Source organism: Dasypus novemcinctus, chromosome 3 (assembly GCF_030445035.2).
Source record: "Dasypus novemcinctus isolate mDasNov1 chromosome 3, mDasNov1.1.hap2, whole genome shotgun sequence".
Classification (NCBI taxonomy): domain Eukaryota; kingdom Metazoa; phylum Chordata; class Mammalia; order Cingulata; family Dasypodidae; genus Dasypus; species Dasypus novemcinctus.
In genome coordinates, this window is record NC_080675.1 from 7456556 (window position 1) to 7480377 (window position 23822).

Here is a 23822-nt window from a genome sequence, read left to right on the forward strand (position 1 = left end):
TTTTCCCCCTTGGTAAATATTTTCTATCCAAGGCCACGGATTCATAGACTGCAGAGCCCTTTAGGGGGTGGAAGGAATCTCACGGGTCATCCTGACCAGCTCCCTCGTTTTACAGCTGAGCCATAGATGAGACCTAGAGAGGGACGCGCCTCGCCAGGGTCACACAGCGGGTTAGTGCTCGGTGCCAGCACCCCAGGCCAGGCTGGCTGAGTCGCGGCCCCCACCCACCTTGCAATGGTCCTTGGGTGCTTGGAGCCTGCAGTGTAGACAGTTGGGGCTGCGTCCTTCCCAGACGGCCTGGTGGCCACTCGGGAGACAGGAATGTAAGGCTGGAGGGGTGGTGAGGCAGGGACCTGTCTGTCTCCTGCCGCCAGGCCACAGGGAGGGAGGCTGGCAGGTGAGGCCAGGTGATCTTTGTAGGGGGACATCGCAGAACCCAGCGTGTCAACTTTGAGTAGTACATTGATTGAGCGCTTGCAGTGGGGGCACCCGTCTCTCTCGTGGGGAGACTTGTGTGAAAGCCGACACCGACTCTATGCCCCTTTTCCTAGGGGGGGGGAGTAGAGCTCATCTTCAGGAGGCTCAGTTTGAGAAGAAGTTTGCCCTGCTCCTCTTTGCCTGGGGTGCATTTCTTATCGGTGAGTAATAGGTTTTTCACAATCCATCTTTTATATTCATTTCAATAATGAGGGGCGGTAAGCCAAGGTGCTCTTAAAGGAGAAGGCCACGTTTGTTTCCCCGACCTGCTGCAGGAGTGGCGCACCTCCGCCAAGAGCCTGAGCAAACCCTTGAAAAGTCATGCTCCCACCGCTCCGCTTCACGGAGAAAGTCAAGGAAAACGCCGCCCCTTCCAGGTAGACCAGAAAACCGAACAGAAGGACACGCCCCCAACCCTGAAGATTTCAAAGCAAACACAGCTTCAGGGGCTTTTGAGAAAGGCCCCAACAGCGAAATACACCCGGTCCTTTGAGGCAGAGGGCGGAGCTGCTGGGCGTGTGCCCCTGCTGCAGAAGGCTGGGGCTGCCGACGGGTCCCTCCCTCTAAGGGTGCGGGCTGTCCCTGCTGTGGCCCTTGGCGCCCCCCTCCAGATGGAGGGGCATTTCCTGATTCCTCGCACATACCCTGGAGAGAATGCCCCCCTCAGGCAAGGTGGGCCCCCGACTCTACTAAGCATGCCACGGGAACTTTATAGACACCTCTGCAATGAATTAATAAGGGGGGGTGGTGTTTATTTATCTGTTTCTCCTTTTACAGGGAACAAAGGCTCCACAGATGAAGCGATCGGCTCCAGGTCCCCTAACTGGTTTGCGCTGCAGCTGCCAGACCAAGAGTGTCTGTGAATCCGGCCACCCTACACCAACGAGTCCACCACGCTCGGCCACTGCTCTCGCCCTTGTCCTGCCGCCCTAGAGTTCCCCTTCCATGTTTACCATGACCACAGATCTCTTTTTTTTTTCTTTTGGCAAATATCTGCAGCAATGGGTCGGGAACAGGGATGTGTGTCCAGATGCAAGTCCCCGCGAGCACCTGCCCTCCCCCAGGAGAGGGATGAACCGTCTCCCAGCTCAGCGGAGCATTGTTTTAGCGTCTTGCACTTTTGGTTAGTGACAGTTTTGCAAATTGCGGGTAAAGAACTTAAATGTCTAATTAAATCCCGAAGATGTACAGGGGTTTGAAGCGCGTGATTGACGCTCATGGAGGCGCGGCTTCCCGTCGGAGGCCGTCTGACAGGGCCTGCAAAGCCCGCTCGGCGCCTGACGTCTTGTTGTGATCCGTGTTGTCATTTTTTCATTACTGATTAAAATTAAAAATCTGCTTGGCAAATCCATTGTAAAAATTCCCTTCATGAGCATCGACGGGTACAAATTATTTTGTCAATCGTCTGGCAATCAAAACGGGACTGGAGACGGTTTCGAGCCCACACTTCTTTTTTCTCCCTCTCTCGCTCACGCCAGTGACTTTTCACAACAAAGTTTTTGAAAGCGTAGGTAGCAGTTTTGGCAGGGCTTTAAGATGAAAAAAAAAAAAGTTCCTCTCTCTTTTTTAATGGAGCACTTGGTTGAGGTGTGCCCCTCCCCCCAGCCCGGGCACAGGGGAAGGGTCCGGGTGGAGAGTTAGGCTGCGCTCTGTAATTGTCTAATGCTGTGTAATGACAGGTAGATAATAGTAATAAGAGCCTTTATTAGGATAAAAATCTGTTTTGAGAATGGGAGCGTAAATTGTCTAAGACTGTGAGGCAGAGCGGGAGTCTTGCTAACATGCAAACGGAGTGGAAAATATTTACAGCACCTCCACTGAGATGGTTTTTGACTTGGTACCCACGTGTTGTGGGAAGGACGGTGGGAGGCGAGGAGGGGACTTGTTCCAATGGCTGGAGCTGTGCAAGGGAGCACTGGACGGGGCTCGGAAGACCTGGGTGCAAGGCTTTGCTCCGTGCCCCTTAGCTGCCTGCACCTGGGAAGGCCATTGCACCCCCTGGGGCACAGAGATCCAGGGATGGGATGACTGAGCCAGTTTCTGCATTTCCTACGATTCATGCTCTGCACATATGTTCACGGGTTCGAAGCCTGGAAGCCAATGAGGCATGTAAGGATCCGCAGGCAGCTAGTAGCTAAGCAAGTAGGTGGTGTGGAGAAGACAGCACCCCCAGGTTTGGAGCCAAGACGGCTGCATGGATCCTGGTCTGCTACCACAAATGAGTTCTGAGTCTTAGAAAATGAAGGCTCTGAGGAGCCCCGGGAACGGTGCCTCCCATGTGGGGCACCAAATTCATGAATTAAAAAATTATGATCACGTCAGATGTACGAAGAACTCTTTGAAGGCCTTTAGAAAAAAGAGACGACCTTGGGTCCCAAGGATGACTTCGGCAGGGTCCTGGGTTCCCTGAGTTAAGGAAGGGGTATTGGGGTCTTGAGGGCAGAACTTGACCTCACCCATTTCTGGGTCCGCAGGGTCCGTCTGGTGCCTTGCTCCAAGTAGCTTTGCATATGTTTTGGAATTAAAGGTAATCCCTGATCAAGACCACTCAGAAGGGCATGAGAACAAATGTGATAAAGTTGACCCAAAGACCTGAAACCAGTAGTTGGGCCTGGAGTTCCTGCTGCATCCAGTTTTGATTCTTTAAGTATCCCAACCAACTAACATGACAGTCTACATCCCAGGATGATCCCAACCTACTAACATGACGGCCTACATGCCAGGACAATCCAAACCAACTAACATGATAATCCATTTTAGGATGATCCCAACCAACCAACATGGCAGTCTATATCCCAGGACGATCCCAACTTACTAACATGACGGTCCATCCCAGGATGATCCCAACCAACCAACATGGCAGTCTAAATGCCAGGACATATAGACAAACATGATGCTCTACAACCCGGGACAATACCAAACAACTAACATAGCAGTCTACATCCCAGGATGATCCTTACCAACCAACATGACGGTCTACATCCCAGGATGAGACACCAAACACTTTCTGCAGCTCTCCGAAACCTGGGTGAAAGGAGCTGTGAAAGGCACTTTTCATATCTTCTAGAACTGTAACTTTGATTTTTTTTTCTGTTATCATTGATTTTATTTTTTAATTTTTTAAATTGAAGTTAATAGATCACAAGGAATGTTACATTAAAAAACATAAAAAAACAAAAAATATAAGAGGTTCCCATATAACCCACTCCCCACCCCCTACCACATTATTTTTGTAAATTGTATTTTTTTGAAGATACATATGTTACAAAAAGAAGTTGCATTAAAAAATACAAGAGGTTCCCATATACCCCCATCCTCCCACACCAACAAACTTCCTCATCATTGTGGCACACTCATTGTACTTGGTGAACACATTTTGGGGCACTGCTGCACTACACAGATGATAGTTTACCCTGTACTTCGCACTCTCCCCCAGTACATTCAGTGGGTTATGGCAGGATATATAAAGTCCAACATCTGGCACTGCAATATCATTAAGGACAACTCAAAATTCCAAAAATGTCCCTACATCACATCTCTTCTACCCTCTCCCTGCCCTCAGCCACTACTGTGGCCATTTTCTCCACCTCGATGCTAAAATTTCTTCTATTATTCATCGCAATAGTTTTATAGTAGACTATCAGTAAGTCTACTCTAGTTGGTGTTTTATATCTTCCATTCTGTGGACCCTGGGATGGTGATGTCCTCTCTACCTCTAGATCAAGAGGGGGCTTAGATTCCACATGGATGATGGATGCAATTCCTCTGCTTACAGTTATAGGCACTCTTGATTCCCTGGTGTGGTGATTGACCATCTTCACCTCCCTGTTAGCTGATCTGGGTAAGACCAACGAACCAGAGAGTAGGAGTAGTCATTCTGCTGAGGCTCAGGGCCCAGTTGGCACATGCGCAGTCCAGAGATTCAAGTCTCCTGAGTATTGACCATCCCTAGCACCAGCCACAGGTTCTGTAAAAGTGACAGAAGAGGCATGTGCAGAAAAGTCACATCTGAGTCCAACTCTGTCATACTTAGGAGCACAAATTCCAAAGTAGGGCCCTCTGACATGGCACAGAGCTCCAAGTCCATCTGCAATGACTATATACCCTGTGGGTCTCTGTAGGCTTCAGGAGAACCAGTACCTAGGGTTGTATCTACTTTGGCTTTTTCTGGGGTCCTGCTGAGGTGTGCGAAAGCACGACCCCTCTAATGATCTCCCAAATCTTTTTGGAAGACTCTTAGCCATATCAACTCATTTGTCTTTGCCATTTCCCCCTTTCATTCCAGGTCAAAGAACAGTTTTCAACACTTGATCCAACATGTAGGCTGAGATATTCTGCTGGTCTGAGTTGACCCTTTTATTCAAGGTCTCTTTCTAGTTGCTTCTCCAGTTAGTGATTGGTAGTAATCCCTCGGTGCTAGGGAGGCTCATCCCCAGGAGTCATGTCCCATGCTGGGGGGAAGGTAATGCATTTACATGCTGAGTTTGGCTTAGAGAGTGGGCACATTTGAGCAACATGGAGGCTCTTAGGAAGTAACTCTTAGGTACCCTACAGCTCTAGATCTAGTTCATATTTCAGGTACACAGGCTCCTAAGCATAGTCATCAGTATCAAGGGCTCATTTTAGTCCACCCTTCCTTGTTGATCTTTGCCATTGCACTTGGGGGATTTTTGTTGTTCCACGTAACTTCAGCTTATCTTGAAAATATTGCATTATGTTTGGGTTGTTTGTTTATTTTTTCCCTCCTTCTAAAAATCTAAAGGTTTTCATTCTTCCTGCAAAGGCAAAAGCTTAATATGCTTTTAAGGGATTGAATTTTGTGGGGTCATCTTTAATGAAAAACAATATGCCTTCTGCCTTTTTATAGACTTGTCTGCTTATTAAATACCTTGAACTAATCATAGCATGGAGAAAGAATTTGTAAACAATTGAAATCAGGAGGTTCAGAATTCCAAATTTACACCCTTTTGTAACTGAATTGGAATATTTGTATCTCTGCACACATTGTTGGCATGTGAGCCTTGTAGAGAGAAGAAGGTTATTATACAGTGCAAATAAATCTACGTTTTCCTCCCTCCATAATCCAGCAGGAACAGGGTTGTTGGGATAAAGGCCATGGATATTTGAATGGTTAAAATAGCAACAAAAAGACCTTCAATGATTGGGCAATTTTCTTATTTTGGAAAATGGCTCATTCCATTTAATTGAGTGATTCCCCAAACCTATATTTTATGGATATACTGCTAATGCGCCAACCCACAGCTGGAAAGATGGGTGTGGGTTTTCCACACCCCAGAAATGTGAATTCATGCAGTAAAGTGGCTAGCGAGTGCCCCATGCCCAGGAACTCCTGGGGAGCCGGTCTCCCTTTCCTCCTCACTTTTTGGTGAGGTTGGGGTTGATGGGCTATTTGGGGGAGTGTTATCTGAGATTCTGCTGGCCTTTTGCATGTCTACCTATCCACTTTATGGACCTATCATTGTTGAACCAATTTTCATTTTAATTAAAGTTTAAAAGCATTCACTGAGGAACTTGTATTGTGTGCTGGGCAGTGGGATTGCAGAAATGAACCAGATGTTGTCTTTGCCCCTGAGGAACTTAATTGGAGAAGCAAACATAGGTGGAGAAAGGGAGAAGGGCTGAGTGATGACATTTTGACAACAGGATGTAGAGTATATCACTTTTGAATTCCATCCTGGTTGTTGAGTTTATTAATAAACAGTAACTCTGCTATTTTTAGTGTCATGTAATTCCAAGGTCAGCTGATGACCCTGACACATGCCCTATCCTTTACCAGTGGCAGACATTACTAATCCATCATGGCACTCTTCCCTGGAGCTAGGGCAGCCATCTTAATCCATTGGAATTAATACAGGAGACTAAATCTAGTGCCAGCTGGGGTCTGGTCAGCAGAAAGCACCCTGAGTTGGGAGTCAGGGGATGTATTTGCCACTAGCTGTCTGGGTGACACAGTCAAGGCTCTTTTTCCTATTAAATGAGGGGCTGGTAGATGATCTTGTAAGCACTTTCCTGCTCTGACGTTAGCTACACATAGCTGACGGAGGACATATTTGTTGGCATGGATGGGTGGGGGGCACTGTGCTAGGCTGTGGTGACCAGAGAAACTCAAGACACAACCATTAAGGAGGAGACAGGTGTGTACACAGCCAATCCTAATAGCTGCCAGAATGAAAACCAGTAGTAATAGAGGTTTGGCTGAAGGGCTCTGGGAGACTGTGGAGGAAAAGATCAATTTTGGGAAGATTGCAAAGGCTTCTTGGAAGAGGTGACGTGTGAGCTAAGCCTTGGCAGTCCAAAAAGGATTTAATAAATCGAGGTTTGCAGGCAATACTTGAGAAGGAGGGATTCGGCGGGGCGGACGCTCAGGAGTGTCCAGTAAGGGAGACTTCCCTTGCGCGATGGCTTCACACACTTGTCGGTAGCCGGGTAGAAACCAAAGCACAGGGTGACACAGTTGGTAGAGGGTCTTCAACCTAAGAGGTTCCTCTCCTGCTTCTGTAAGCCGCTTCTCTTCCTGAATGTTCCTTTCTTCCTCTGCAAAATGGGGACCATATCAATTGCTTCCCATCAGGACTGGACTAGAGAATGGCTGAGAACGTGCACCACAAACTACCATGCTTTAAGCAATGCCTGGTATTATTACTTGATTCATTCACTCTTTGGAGAAATATTTGTTGAGTCCCTGCTGGGTGCCAGACCCCAGGACACAAAGTGGAGGACAAGGAGGAAAGGTCCTTACCTGGAGGAACCTGCATCTGGTTGGCATTTCACATTTTGCTGGCACTCACAATTGTCCTTGGAAGTAGGTGACATTAGGACCAATTACAAACAGGTGAAACGCCATGCTTTGAAACAAATGCTATTTCAAGGGAGAGGTTTGTCCTTAGGAGGTTGCTCTGCTTCCCTGGGGAGCCCCCACTTGCTGTTATGTGGATGAGAAAAAGAATCATCCTCATAAAGGCAAGAAAAACGAGGTGGTGTGTGCAGAGGGCCCAGGGAGTGTGTGCTCTGCTGTCAGCCCCGAAGCCCCCGTGGGTGGCAGGGCCTTCTCACAGCCACAGCCCCCGTGTCCTCCCAGGAGCGCACGAGGCCCTGAACGGCTGTGGTGACGCGGATTGCCAAGGTGACGGGCCTGCACCAAGGTCACACGGAAGCGTGGGGCCGAGCGGCCGTGGCTGCAACGAGCCCAGTCTGAGCACACCTTTTAGTCCTGCCGCTTGGAATCGGTTCCATCCTCCTCTGTCCTCTGTTCCCTTAGGGACAGGTGGGGGTGGCTGGGGGTGAGGACGTGGGTTTGGAGCCACACTGACCTGGCCAAATGCTGGCTTCATTGCATTTGACCCCAGTCCCTTCACTTCTCCTAGCCTCAGTTTCGTCACCTGGAGAAGGGGGATTTCAGTGGGCTGACCCGAGAAACAGCGTGAGGATGAGCAGGTGAAGGCAGAGGGGTGGGGGCGTGCTCGGAGCATGACGCTCTGTGGGCACTTGGCATTTGCGTGGCATCGGGTGCAAGCCTCGGAGGAGGCTGCTTTGTCATCCCCTGGTGGGGCTGACACCGCCAGGCCCAGAGTACATGGTGTCCTGAAACGCTCTCTCTGCCTCTGTCGACGCTGATACATACTTGCCGTGGGCGATGTTCCCACTATCAGACATTTGGTGGAATCATAAAAATCCCCTCCCACCCTACTTAATACATATTAATGCTTCATCTTCCTTGACAGGCTAGAGTGTGTCTAACTGGGGGTCCCACCGTTTTAGAGCTCCCCTGCTTCTAGCTTGCTTGGGAATGGAGATGCTTTGGGATTGCCCAGGCAAGAGCCATGGGCCGCATGCAAGACCAGACTACTCTAAAAACAAAAAAGTAAGGACCAGGTCAGGGCCCGCCTACCAGGTGAGCCCATTTGCTTCTTTCCACAGCCTGGAAACCAGCGAGAGGGCAGCATACACTGAAGCGCCTGCGTGTGAACCCTGCGAGGAGCCACGTGGCCATGGGTACTCTCGCCAAGCCTCAGTGTTTACAAAATGGGAATAATAAAAATACCCACCCATACAGCTGTTCAAGCTTCACTGGAACGCTGCACATCACCAGCCGTGCATGCCGCCCCGCTCGTGGTAAGAGCTCAGCGAATGGGAGGTATTAACACTGTGAGCTGGCAATTGTCTGCTGAGTTCTGACTCCACGTTAGGAGCCAAACCTCTGTGATTTCAGAAAAAAGTCACGAGAACCTTGGGCTGCTTGTTATTATCATCTTCACTCTGTAGATAAGGAAGCCAAAGCTCAGTGGTGAGAATGGCAGAGCCCGGGGAAGTCAGGAGCCGGTTCAGTCTTCCCGCCACGCCCACTGGAGCCCAGGTTCCAGGTCTGCTGGGATGGGGCCAAGGGGAGAACAACAAGTTGAAGCTGGGTCTGGGGGTGTGGATGGGCGAGGTGGGCGTCCAAAAGATCAGCAGGGCGACTCTGAGCCTGGCGTTGTTTTCCTAACGGCTTCTTGAGGATCCTCGTTCTTGAAATGCACACACGTTGGTTCTCAACGATGGGACGCATAAAGCATGGGCAGCCCTCAAGCCTCAAAGGGGGTCTGAAGCTGTGGCTTTTCTGGCAACGAAAGCTGTTGATTTATTTTTCAAGCCGAGTGGCTAGCCGTGAGCACCAGCTCCAACCTGCTGTTAGTAGGTCCTCATTGCGGTCTGTGCAGCTGGCTCAGGGGTAGAGCGTCGCGTGTGGTGGGATCCCAGAATCTCTTCTTCCCTCGGAGCACTCCCTGCCCTTTGCCGGACCCCTTGGTTGGCACTTGGCTGGGGCAGGGACTACATCAGGACGTTCTACCTGAGTCCCTCCCACTCACTAAGCTGTGCAAATCCCATCAGAGCTCATCTGAGGCTCATGGAACTGACCACATTTGATATTGACCTTAGAGAATAGTCTCCTTTAGAGGGATGCCCAAAATTCCCCTCCCTCCGAGGCCAGTGCCCTCTTCAGCATATCAGTATTTCCAAACACTGTTTCAGGGAATAACTCCTGGAGAATATTCTAGAAATAGAGAAGCATGGGTCCCAAAGTTCTTTTGGGGACTCTGAGATGCTGCCTTAGTGGATACTTGTCTGCTTCCCCGCCCCGCGACCTCCACACACACCAGAATATAAGTTTCATGAGCAGGGTCTTTGTCTCTCCCATCAATGATATATCTCCAGTGTCTAGTACATGGCCTGATACATAGTAGGAGCTCAATATATTGAATGGATGAATGGATGGGTATGTAGATGGGTGGATAAGTGGATGGATGGGTGGATGGGTGGGTGGATAAAAGGATGGGTGGGTGGATGAATGGATGGTGGGTGGATGGATGGGTGGGTGGGTGGGTGGATGGATGGATGGATCAGTGGATGAAGGAAGAAGTTAGTCTTAATTCAGATGTATTTTAAGTGAGCCATAACTGACTCATGGTTGTTTCCCAGCAACTGGTACAGGATCGAGTAATGCTCAGAACTGGCTTAATCAGGGGAGCTGGATCTGATTATCTGCTAAATGATGAGCTTCTCAAAGGCAGCGCCCATGTCTTTTCTTTGATCTTTTTTATACCCAAAAAGTAAAATTACCCCGTAAAAGCTCAGTACACATATAAGTGCTTGATATGCTTAGTGTTCCTGTTAGGGTCAGAGTGCTAATCTTGAAACAAACACAGGAATGTGCATTTATGTTGACTTGTAGGCTGGGAACAGAACTGGTAGACAGCTTTAGGAATCTGTATCAGTCAGGATAGATTAGATTCTGCTGCAATAATAAATAACCCCTAAATCTCAATGGCTTAATTCAGTAAAGCTTTATTTCTTTTTTTTTTTTTTTAAAGATTTATTTATTTATTTTAATTTCCCCCCCTCCCCTGGTTGTCTGTTCTTGGTGTCTATTTGTTGCGTCTTGTTTCTTTGTCTGCTTTTGTTTCTTTGTCCGTTTCTGTTGTTGTCAGCGGCACAGGAAGTGTGGGCGGCGCCATTCCTGGGCAGGCTGCACTTTCTTTTTTTTTTTTTTTTTTTTTTTTTTTAAAGATTTATTTATTTATTTATTTATTTAATTCCCCTTTCCTCCCCCAGTTGTCTGTTCTCTGTGTCTGTTTGCTGTGTCTTGTTTCTTTGTCCGCTTCTGTTGTCGTCAGCGGCACGGGACGTGTGGGCGGCGCCATTCCTGGGCAGGCTGCACTTTCCTTCGTGCTGGGCAGCTCTCCTTATGGGGCGCACTCCTTGCGCGTGGGGCTCCCCTACGCGGGGGACACCCCTGCGTGGCAGGGCACTCCTTGCACGCATCAGCACTGAGCGTGGGCCAGCTCCACACGGGTCAAGGAGGCCCGGGGTTTGAACCGCGGACCTCCCATGTGGTAGACGGACGCCCCAACCACTGGGCCAAGTCCGTTTCCCTGCACTTTCTTTTCACGCTGGGCGGCTTTCCTCATGGGCGCACTCCTTGCGCGTGGGGGCTCCCCCACACGGGGGACACCCTTGCGTGGCACGGCACTCCTTGCGCGCATCAGCACTGCGCATGGCCAGCTCCACACGGGTCGAGGAGGCCCGGGGTTTGAACCGCGGACCTCCCATATGGTAGACGGACGCCCTAACCACTGGGCCAAAGTCCGTTTCCCATAAAGCTTTATTTCTTACTCATGCTATATGCATCAGCTGGGAGCTCTGCTCTGTGTTGTCCTCACTCAGGGGCACAGCCTGACAGAGCAGCCACCGGGTATAAGGTCACATATTGCCACACCAGTATGAACTGCCTGCATCCTAGTTCATAAAGGCTTCCACCAGGAAACGACATACATCACTTCTGCTTAAATTTCATTGGTCAAAGAAAGTCACTCCTGACTTTAAGGGGTCAGAAAAGAGCAATGCTACCCTTTTCTCAGAAGGAAAAGAACCTAAAATATCAATGTACTATGTACTAATGACCACTACACCATCTCTTTGAAACCTGCTCACAGTATAATTCTAGGTGAGTTGCTTTCTCTCTGAGCCTCAGTTTCCTAATGAGTAAAGTAGGGAAATTAGTGGCTTTTCAATAGGCTAATGTGAGGATTAAGTGAAATAATATATAAAAATGTTCAGCACAGTGCTCCTTTCCTTTTAGGTCATCTGTGAATTAGTGAATTAATGACTATTGGGGATAGAGTGGTAAGAAAAGGCAAGACTTCATTCCAGCCTTCCTGGGACTTACAGTGTAGTGGGTAAGATAATAATAGTAACGTAAACAAAAGGGAGAATTATGATTTTGACAAGTACTTTAAGGAGGAGTGTGGTGTATTGGTTGTAAAAATGGCCCATATTCTCCATTCGTCTCTGTAGCCAGGCCCTTTGCAGGGTAGCCTTGCAGTTCCTTCTTTCAAGAGGCAGATTCTAATTCTCCATCCCTTGAATGTGGGATGGTCTTTGACTTGCTTTGGCCAAAGATGTGCCTGTCCTGAGTCTATGTTTCAAGAGCCCTTGCTTGCATGCTTCTGTCAGCCCCCAGGAGAACCCACCCAGGTGAGCCTGCTGCAGATAAGAGCGCATGGGGAGCAGAGCTGGGCCATACCAGCTGAACCTATTATAGACCATCCAGCCCCCAAACCAACTCATCAGCTGAGCTCACATTCAAGAGGGAACCCAGCTGAGATCAACTGAGCCTGGCCTTGATCAGCAGAGCCACCCAGCCATCTCACAGACATGGAGAAATAATAAATGGTGGTAGTGTTAAGTTTTGGGGTGGTTTGTTATGCAGCATTGTCATGGCAATACACAACTGTTACAGGGGGAGCCATGTTATTAAGGGAGTGCATAATTAGAGAATTTGACTGGTCTGGGAGCCAGGTAAGTCTTCTCTAATGACGCAAAGCCTGAGCTGAGATCTGGTAGAAGAGTAGGCATTGACTGGATGAAGGGGTGGGAAGAACTCTCCATGCAAGAGGACAGTGTGTACCAAAGCCAAGTGGTGGGAGGAGCATGGCCTATTTGGAAACCGAAAGAGGCCAGTGTGGCTGGGTGGCAGCAGCTGGAATGTTGGGCCCCTTCCCAGGTCTGTAGAAAATAAGCCTTTTCATTTCCAGGGCACATATAATGAGACATGCTAATGATGCTGCATTCTTTACCATACCAGGACTGATATTTGCATAAGACAGAACTGCAAGGGCCTTGCTTTCATTGGGGAAATAAGTAGGTGGTCCTAGAGTTAGAGCTGAACAGGCTCTGAGAAATTGTCTTGTCCATTCCCCCCCACCCCCACCACCACCTTTGAGGATTGGGAAGTAGAAATGTGACCTGCTGTGACAGTTTGAATTTTATGAGTCCCAGAAAAGATTATGCTCTTGAATGTAATCCATTCCTGTAGGTGTGGGGCCCTTTGATTGCATTAGATTCAATTAAGGGACCCTTTGATTAGAGCACTTTCAATTGGATTGCTTTAGGGCTTTGGATTGGACTATGTCAATGAGGCATGACCCAGGTTGGGTCTCCCCCCTCTTGCTGAGTCTTAGATAAACTGAGAACACAGAAAAAGGGAGCTCACCTATTTTGACCCTGCCATGTGAGAGAGAGGACTTCAGGTTCACCTACCAGCTGCAGAAAGACAGAAAAGCCCCGAGAGGCTCAAGGAGACAAGGCCTGGGGAGAGATGCCTGATTGCCCACAGGTGAGCAATGAGCTTGATGAGAAAGTAGAGAGAGACCGGCAGACGCACCATCTTGTCTTGCCATGTGGCGGGAACCCAGGATCTGTTAGCAGATGACCTTTGGTGAGAAAGTATCTCTGATTGTGTGTTGATTTGGACCTTTCCTGGCCTTGGAACCATAAGCTTCTATCCTCAATTAATACCCTTTATAAAAGTCTACACATTTCTGATATATTGCATTGGCAGCTTTTGGCAAATTAAGACATCTTCCTAGGGTGTCCCAGGGAGGGTTGGGTATGAGCCAAGCAACACACCATTTTCCTTCAAACCTGCTGTCTGATGAGGTGAGTCTACCAGTTAACTTTATTAACAGCTTAAAAGAAACAGCTATAGGAGTTATAGATGAAACTATAGAGAGGAAGGCTAAAAAGTGTTTACATACAGTGAGTCAAATGCATGGAGCTTTTAAAAAATAAATTTGTTTACTGATCTTGCAACCTGATGAGGTAGGCAGTGTTATTTTTCTTTTGTAGTTTTCATTTTAAACACAGGGAGACTGAAATCCAGAGCGATTAAATGGTTTGCCTAAATTCACGCAGTAAGTTGAAAGGGTTTTGTTGACTTTAAAGTCCACATGTTTCCGACCACTACACATTGCCTCTATAAACCTTATTTCTTTCCGATGGCATTGTTCAACTTTAGTTGAACAGTAATAGAAATAAGTACTAAGTTTTTGGCTTGCTACCATTCAAATCTGATCTCCCTTTTGGGGGAGGTTGTCTTTGCAAACTGTTCTTGGGTGAAAGTCATTCCCTTGCATTCTTCTCCCCACCCCAAAGCCTTTGCATTAGCAATGGTGGGGAGGGGACCAGGCCAAAGACAGTGGTTACAAAAGAACCCTGGAATTCCCTAGGGAATTCCACAGCTTAGGAAACGCACACAATTCACTAAGTGATGTAACTGGCTGGGCCCCAAAACTTGTGGAAATCAGTGCTTGGAGTTTAGATGAAAGAAGTGCAAGAGAAGCTGCTGCTTCGTGATCAACCCTGGCGGATCGTTGGGACTAGATGACGCAGCGTTCCCCTGTTGTGAGAGCTTCAGTTTCCAGATAGATCAGTACGGATCAGTTTAATTCAGCTTGACTCAACTCAGCGTAGCCCAGCTCAGTTTAGCACAATTAAATTCAGCTTAGTGCAACTCAAGTCACCTTTATTAAGCTCAGTTCATCTCATCTCAGCTCAGTTCAGTCCTCAGATCAACTCAACTTTATTCGTTTTACTCACTTCAACTCTCCCTAACTCCAAGCAGCTCAATAAAGACAGCTGGACTCTGCTTACTCAGTTCAACTTCACTGAGCTTTACGGGCACAGCTCAATCAATGAGAGAGGTATTTATTGAGAACTCAAGGTGTGTCAGAGTTCTCTAGAGAAACAGAACCAACTATATATATAGGTATGTAAATATGTATGTAAATATCACATACACATTATATATAGCTGTATACATTATATGTCCATTCTGTACGTATGTGAATACTGTGTATTATATTCATACATACATAATATAGAAATATATAACATTTATATGTAACCTATGCCTATATATATAATATATAAATATGTATTTATAAATATATAAGTATATAATAAATAAAAATATATCTGTAAGTGTTGAGAGATTTACATAGGAATTGGCTCATGCAGCTGTGGGGATAGGCAACTCTAAATTCCATAGTGCAGGCCACATGTTGGAAACTGATGAAGGTGAAGTTCAATTGCTCAGAGAAGCTGGTTGGCTGAAATTGGAGCAGGATTTCTTCTTTCTCACTTCGGAAATCCTCAATTCTGGCTTGAAGACCTCCAACTGGATGTGAAATTGCCCTCATTGCTGAGGGCAATCTCCTTTGTTGATTATAGATGCAATCAGCAGTAGATGCAATCAACTGACTCTAGATGCAAACCCATCTGTAAAATACCCTCAGAATAACAATGAGGCCATTGCTTGCTTGGCCAAACAACTGGACACCATAACCCAGTCAAGCTGACACATGAAACTAACCACCACACAAGATTAGACATTCCAAAGGCTATTTCCTCCAGAGACTTATAGTTTAGTTATTGAAACAGTTTGGATACTGGAAGGATGTAGATACTAATATACAGGCAAAGACTGTGAATGCTCAGAGGAGGAGACAATTACTTGTCACTGGAAATTTTGAGAAGTTTATTTTTGACTAATGATGGCTGCTCCAGAAAGAGGAGCATCAGGAAAATGCCTTGAAAGGGGAGGGTAAATGGCATGAGTTGGGAGTGGCTATGGACGAGGAGGTGATAGAAGATAAGGCTAAAAGGCAGATAGGGCTGACGTTCAAGGTAGGCTCAGGAGTTTGGACTTTTTCTATAAGAAGAATAATTTGCTAGATGATTTCATTTTATTCTTATAAAAATCCTAGGAAGCACATAGTGTAGGGAAGGTGATTTCTGTTTCACAGATAAGGAAACAGGGGCTTGTCCAGGGTTGTCAAGCTGCCCAGCTAGAGCCTGGATGAGTTAGAAATTAAACCACATCTAGGGAACCACATCTTCCTTGTTTTTATATACACAGGCCCACAGTTGGCACTCAAGAGCTAGGGCAGGGTGTGATTCAAACTTTATTTTTGCACCACAATTGTCCAGAGAGCAGAGGATGAACTTGGGGGGGGGGCAGTGATTTGGGGGCAGAAAGCGCATTAGTAGAGAATGAGCATCTGGGCAAAGGCAGGGGCCACAGGGATTATAGAAAGAGGGAGTGTTTGCGAAACACAGTGCCTCAAGTTCTCACAAAATGCCATGCAGTATCTAGAGGGATTGCATTTAATTGAGTTAGAAGATTATGCTCTCATTTCTCCAACTTTCTTGCCCTCCTAGAACACCAGTTCCTCATCTGGGTAAATGGGATTTATGATACTCTTCCCTAAGTGAACTGTTAAAGTCCCAAATGAGATCCAAGTGCTTAAAAATTAATTTTTTTTCAAAGTTGAGAAAAATATGGAGAGTAATGTATCAAATACCCACCACCTAGAATAAACAAATATTAATGTCTTACCAAATTGGCTTTGGCTTTTTTGTTTGTTTGTTTTGGAAATAAAATCTTTGATGGTTTATGTTGACATTCCATTCTTATCTCTCCAAATCTGTTCTCACTACCTGCTGAGGCACCCCTTTCTGGAAAGGGATGTGTCCTTTTTGATACTCTTACTATATGTGAACATAACCATAAAAAATAAATGGTATTGTTTGTGTGTTTCAGGCATTTGTAGAAATGACATCATACTGTATTATTCTGCAACTTGGATATTCTAATAGATGAGTTAAATTCATTTATACTTATTCTGATTCCTAATAGACTTCATTTTGTGCGGTCACCCCTCAGGCTGAAGTGTGGTTTGCTGGCCTGGCGGGGGAGCGGCCGCGGCAGGCCAAGCCGCTGCCCCCATAATAGGGTGGCTGGTCGGACTCACCGCCACCCCTGAAGGGAGCTCGGCATGGGCGCAGAGTGCCCTCGGGTCTCCCCTTCTCGGCAGCCATGCTTCCATGGCCGCCCCTCCTCCCGGATGGCGCCACACGATGCCTGTAGGGCGGCACCCTTCTTCTTCTTTCTCCCTGCGCAGGCACAGGGCGGAAAATTCCAGTCTGCCCTTTTCCCCTCCCCCGACAGCAGCAACAGCCAGGTGTGGGCGGAGAAGTCCAGCCCGCCCTTTTCCCTTCCCCCGACAGCGGCAGCAGCCAGGCGTGGGCGGGAAACTCAAGTCTGCCCTCCACCCCAGCAACGGCAGCCGCCAATCCCTAAACCCTGCCCCTTCCCCCAGCGGCAGCGACAGCCAGTCCCTGACCACCGCCCCTCCCCCGTCCAGTACCGCCCACTGACCTTTCGCCGGCAACCAATCAGAACAGGGTGTGGCTTCGACCAATCAGCCTTCCCCAGCCCCTATAAAACTGTTGCCTCTCCCTCAGTAAAGTGGACTTGCGTGTTTACCTTGTCTCCGCGGTAGTTCTTCTGCCGTGCGCCCTCCAGTCCTGAGAGCCCCCGACAAGGGCCTGGCCTCCCTTGTCCCCAGTTCGTCGCCTGCTTCGCCGGGCGACCCCTTCGTCGCCGGCTTCGCCGGGCGACCCCGTCAGCCGAACCGCGCAACCCCTTGTGAGACCGATCCCTCGTCTGCTGCCGGACCGACCCCTCGTCCCAAGTGGGACCAACCCCTCGTCCCAAGCGGGACCGACCCCTCGTCCAGAGCTGGACCGACCCCTCGTCCGCAGCCAGACCCCACCTCTACCGACCGAGCAAGCCGCCGCAGCTGGCGCCCAACGTGGGGCAAAGCAACCCCACCACAGCACAACGTGGGGCAAGGCAACTCCACCACAGCCTCACTCCATAACCTGGCGCCCCCCCCTCCTCTCTTCTCACCGTGGGACTTCTCTCGTGCAACATTGCTGCTACCTGAGCCTTGGCTACCTCATACGATCCACGGCGGTCTGGGAGAATCGCTGGATGGCTTTCTCCTTCCATGTCGGGGGCTTATACCGACCCGCTATGATTAAGAGGAGCCTTGGATTTCTTGGGAGCGCGCGCTTGCACGTCTGAAGTAATCCTACCACAGCCCTACACCCTCCTCTCTTCTCACCTTGGGACTTCTCTCGTGCAACATTGCTGCTACCTGAGCCTTGGCTACCTCATATGATCCACGGCGGTCTGGGAGAATCGCTGGATGGCTTTCTCCTTCCATGTCGGGGGCTTATACCGACCTGCTATGATTAAGAGGAGCCTTGGATTTCTCGGGAGCACGCGCTTGCACGTCTGAAGTAACCCTACCATAGCCCTACGCTCTCCTCTTTTCTCACCCCTATCTTTTCGCTCTGCATTGCTGCTCCTGAACCTTGGTGACCTCATATGATCCACGGCGGTCTGGGAGAATCGCTGGATGGCTTTCTCCTTCCATGTCGGGGGCTTATACCGACCCGCTATGATTAAGAGGCGCCAATAAAACTCTCAAGAGCGCGTGCCTGAGCACCTCCACCCCTGCCTTCACCTCTGCCTCCTCCCCTCTGCGCTTGCTCCCCTTTGCCTTGCTCCACTGCTCGTCGTCCCGCCCTCCCCTCGTCGGGGCCTTCTCTTGGCCCGCGACCACCGTCGGAGCCCCACCGGCTCCGACCCCTCGTCTCACCGCGCACCTCGGCTCCCATCGCCGCGCTCTCAAGGTAAGGGCCCCTTTTCTTATCGGCTCCAAAAGGCCATTAGCAATGGGTAACATCCTATCTGCTAAGCAAGCCCCACAAGTTCGGGCCCTCGCCGGTCTCCTAGACACTCACCGGTGTAAGATCTCTTTCAAACAGCTTATAATCTATGATATGCTATATAAAAAAGGATTTAAAAGCAGCTATACCAAGAAAGTAAGAGTTATGAGTCAACTGTAAATAAATTATATATTTCTGTTAATGTGTTGTAATTGTTCTGTGTTTGTCTGTCTGTTCGTTCAATGTCAATGTATATTGTGATACCTCCGGATGGTAAATATAAATTACTGGAAATCTTTAAAAGAGCTCTATTCAAATGGCCAAAAATTAAATAAGCGCTTATATTAATACTTAAGTTTATTATATTAATACATAAGTTTAAATGTTAATAAGATATCTACAATTAAAAAAAATTGTAAGTCTTAATTAACAATATTAACTGTACGTCTTCATAAAAAGTTGTTCTTGCCTAGATTAAAATGAATAACTTATTTTTCTTCACAGGATAATATGAAGAATGTAAAGCTTATATGAATATTAAAAAGGTTAAAAGTTTGTAAAAATGCTAACGGAAATGTAATAAGTTTTGCAAAAAGACGTATTTTGTCCTAAAGTAAGATGGCTAATTTTTCATAAACTCTTGAAATTTAATTTGCATGTGGCAAGTGTAAAAGGTATTGTGATAACTTTACGTAAGGGAATGTGTTCTGTAAGGATAAAATTTATCTTCAATAGTTTACATTAAGGTATTAAATGGCTAATTCCAAAAGGTCATTCTTAAATATATATATATAAAACTAAATTGATGATAATAATAATAAAAGGTAATTTTATAACAGGAAAGATTAACAGCAACCAAGCTCCCCTGCCAACTTGCTTTTAGGAAACGGTTTCTAATATTGCATGCTACTAAGTATTTAAAGAAAAGTTATATTTGAGGAAACAGAAGATGATTTTGTCTTTGCAGCCATTGTCTATTTAGCAACACCCCTCGCTATCGGCCTAGCCACTGTTGCGCCGGACGATTGGAACCTTAAACAAAGACTCCTCCTCACTGTCATCTTCCTATCTATCGTTACTATATTTACTGCCCTCATTCTCCTTCGTTTATAAAGCAGTCTCCTACAAACCACAAAGCTTCTGTCTTAAACATACCATTCTCAACCCTATCCTCTAAATGATCTTCTCACTTCCCCCACAGCCTTTAATACTCTATTTCTTCCTCATAACCTTTGCTTTCTTGATAATATTTCCCGCCATCTGTCTAGCCACTACCACCCCAGAAGATTGTAACCACGGCCCCCCATGCCGCCATCGCTCTCAAGTAGCTCCAGCCCTGCTAAACGGCCCGCAACCCGCTTTCCCCGGCCCGCGGCCTGCTTTCTAGCATCCATTAACGCTTCTGCTCTTGCCTCCCCATACTTCTGCGGAGCTTCCTCCTGTCTCGACCTCACTCCTCTTCTCAGCCATCCAAAGCGTCCTTTCTCGTCCCCCGCCCCCCTCCTTTTTTTTTGCCTGAACCCCCACTGCGTTGCAGATTGGGCCGCCCCATGTCGGCCCGCCCCATTAACATCGGCCTCTCTCGCGCCCGTGAAGACTTTGGCCTTCTTATTGTCCTCGCCTACGTCTCCACCACTCCCGACGCTGCCGCCACCACCATCGCAGGTGCCCTGACGCGACTTGTCCTCACCGCTGCGATCCTCCAGACCATCACACAGTCTGCCTCTACCGCTCTTCGCCGCCAAGAAGAGATCAACTACCTGTAATGCGCTGTCATCCTGGACTTTTAACAAGCAGATGGACCTTATAGCCACTGAGATCAACGAGAATTGGACATTGGCCACCCTTGCTTGCAACGGCAAGATACCACACCCTAAATTGTACATTTATATCCCCGTCATACTCACCTCCCTCTTCAGCCCCGCTTCCCTCATTGCTTACTGCCTCTTGGGCCTCAGCTACTTGTTGCTGCTGCCATCCTGGTCCTTATTTGAAAAGAAGGGGGAAATGCGGTCACCCCTCGGGCTGAAGTGTGGTTTGCTGGCCTGGCGGGGGAGCGGCCGCGGCAGGCCAAGCCGCTGCCCCCATAATAGGGTGGCTGGTCGGACTCACCGCCACCCCTGAAGGGAGCTCGGCATGGGCGCAGAGTGCCCTCGGGTCTCCCCTTCTCGGCAGCCATGCTTCCATGGCCGCCCCTCCTCCCGGATGGCGCCACACGATGCCTGTAGGGCGGCACCCTTCTTCTTCTTTCTCCCTGCGCAGGCACAGGGCGGAAAATTCCAGTCTGCCCTTTTCCCCTCCCCCGACAGCAGCAACAGCCAGGTGTGGGCGGAGAAGTCCAGCCCGCCCTTTTCCCTTCCCCCGACAGCGGCAGCAGCCAGGCGTGGGCGGGAAACTCAAGTCTGCCCTCCACCCCAGCAACGGCAGCCGCCAATCCCTAAACCCTGCCCCTTCCCCCAGCGGCAGCGACAGCCAGTCCCTGACCACCGCCCCTCCCCCGTCCAGTACCGCCCACTGACCTTTCGCCGGCAACCAATCAGAACAGGGTGTGGCTTCGACCAATCAGCCTTCCCCAGCCCCTATAAAACTGTTGCCTCTCCCTCAGTAAAGTGGACTTGCGTGTTTACCTTGTCTCCGCGGTAGTTCTTCTGCCGTGCGCCCTCCAGTCCTGAGAGCCCCCGACAAGGGCCTGGCCTCCCTTGTCCCCAGTTCGTCGCCTGCTTCGCCGGGCGACCCCTTCGTCGCCGGCTTCGCCGGGCGACCCCGTCAGCCGAACCGCGCAACCCCTTGTGAGACCGATCCCTCGTCTGCTGCCGGACCGACCCCTCGTCCCAAGTGGGACCAACCCCTCGTCCCAAGCGGGACCGACCCCTCGTCCAGAGCTGGACCGACCCCTCGTCCGCAGCCAGACCCCACCTCTACCGACCGAGCAAGCCGCCGCAGCTGGCGCCCAACGTGGGGCAAAGCAACCCCACCACAGCACAACGTGGGGCAAGGCAACTCCACCACAGCCTCACTCCATAACCTGGCGCCCCCCCCTCCTCTCTTCTCACCGTGGGACTTCTCTCGTGCAACATTGCTGCTACCTGAGCCTTGGCTACCTCATACGATCCACGGCGGTCTGGGAGAATCGCTGGATGGCTTTCTCCTTCCATGTCGGGGGCTTATACCGACCCGCTATGATTAAGAGGAGCCTTGGATTTCTTGGGAGCGCGCGCTTGCACGTCTGAAGTAATCCTACCACAGCCCTACACCCTCCTCTCTTCTCACCTTGGGACTTCTCTCGTGCAACATTGCTGCTACCTGAGCCTTGGCTACCTCATATGATCCACGGCGGTCTGGGAGAATCGCTGGATGGCTTTCTCCTTCCATGTCGGGGGCTTATACCGACCTGCTATGATTAAGAGGAGCCTTGGATTTCTCGGGAGCACGCGCTTGCACGTCTGAAGTAACCCTACCATAGCCCTACGCTCTCCTCTTTTCTCACCCCTATCTTTTCGCTCTGCATTGCTGCTCCTGAACCTTGGTGACCTCATATGATCCACGGCGGTCTGGGAGAATCGCTGGATGGCTTTCTCCTTCCATGTCGGGGGCTTATACCGACCCGCTATGATTAAGAGGCGCCAATAAAACTCTCAAGAGCGCGTGCCTGAGCACCTCCACCCCTGCCTTCACCTCTGCCTCCTCCCCTCTGCGCTTGCTCCCCTTTGCCTTGCTCCACTGCTCGTCGTCCCGCCCTCCCCTCGTCGGGGCCTTCTCTTGGCCCGCGACCACCGTCGGAGCCCCACCGGCTCCGACCCCTCGTCTCACCGCGCACCTCGGCTCCCATCGCCGCGCTCTCAAGGTAAGGGCCCCTTTTCTTATCGGCTCCAAAAGGCCATTAGCAATGGGTAACATCCTATCTGCTAAGCAAGCCCCACAAGTTCGGGCCCTCGCCGGTCTCCTAGACACTCACCGGTGTAAGATCTCTTTCAAACAGCTTATAATCTATGATATGCTATATAAAAAAGGATTTAAAAGCAGCTATACCAAGAAAGTAAGAGTTATGAGTCAACTGTAAATAAATTATATATTTCTGTTAATGTGTTGTAATTGTTCTGTGTTTGTCTGTCTGTTCGTTCAATGTCAATGTATATTGTGATACCTCCGGATGGTAAATATAAATTACTGGAAATCTTTAAAAGAGCTCTATTCAAATGGCCAAAAATTAAATAAGCGCTTATATTAATACTTAAGTTTATTATATTAATACATAAGTTTAAATGTTAATAAGATATCTACAATTAAAAAAAATTGTAAGTCTTAATTAACAATATTAACTGTACGTCTTCATAAAAAGTTGTTCTTGCCTAGATTAAAATGAATAACTTATTTTTCTTCACAGGATAATATGAAGAATGTAAAGCTTATATGAATATTAAAAAGGTTAAAAGTTTGTAAAAATGCTAACGGAAATGTAATAAGTTTTGCAAAAAGACGTATTTTGTCCTAAAGTAAGATGGCTAATTTTTCATAAACTCTTGAAATTTAATTTGCATGTGGCAAGTGTAAAAGGTATTGTGATAACTTTACGTAAGGGAATGTGTTCTGTAAGGATAAAATTTATCTTCAATAGTTTACATTAAGGTATTAAATGGCTAATTCCAAAAGGTCATTCTTAAATATATATATATAAAACTAAATTGATGATAATAATAATAAAAGGTAATTTTATAACAGGAAAGATTAACAGCAACCAAGCTCCCCTGCCAACTTGCTTTTAGGAAACGGTTTCTAATATTGCATGCTACTAAGTATTTAAAGAAAAGTTATATTTGAGGAAACAGAAGATGATTTTGTCTTTGCAGCCATTGTCTATTTAGCAACACCCCTCGCTATCGGCCTAGCCACTGTTGCGCCGGACGATTGGAACCTTAAACAAAGACTCCTCCTCACTGTCATCTTCCTATCTATCGTTACTATATTTACTGCCCTCATTCTCCTTCGTTTATAAAGCAGTCTCCTACAAACCACAAAGCTTCTGTCTTAAACATACCATTCTCAACCCTATCCTCTAAATGATCTTCTCACTTCCCCCACAGCCTTTAATACTCTATTTCTTCCTCATAACCTTTGCTTTCTTGATAATATTTCCCGCCATCTGTCTAGCCACTACCACCCCAGAAGATTGTAACCACGGCCCCCCATGCCGCCATCGCTCTCAAGTAGCTCCAGCCCTGCTAAACGGCCCGCAACCCGCTTTCCCCGGCCCGCGGCCTGCTTTCTAGCATCCATTAACGCTTCTGCTCTTGCCTCCCCATACTTCTGCGGAGCTTCCTCCTGTCTCGACCTCACTCCTCTTCTCAGCCATCCAAAGCGTCCTTTCTCGTCCCCCGCCCCCCTCCTTTTTTTTTGCCTGAACCCCCACTGCGTTGCAGATTGGGCCG

The 23822-nt window shown here is 48.3% G+C and overlaps 1 long non-coding RNA gene across 1 annotated transcript; it reads left to right on the forward strand.

Moving 5' to 3' along the window:
- Positions 1-566: 566 nt before the first annotated feature.
- LOC139437845 (uncharacterized) lies at positions 567-1818 on the forward strand. Its single transcript, XR_011647760.1, has 3 exons — positions 567-638; positions 753-1149; positions 1255-1818. It is a non-coding gene; the product is annotated as an uncharacterized lncRNA (long non-coding RNA).
- The last annotated feature ends 22004 nt before the right edge of the window (positions 1819-23822 follow it).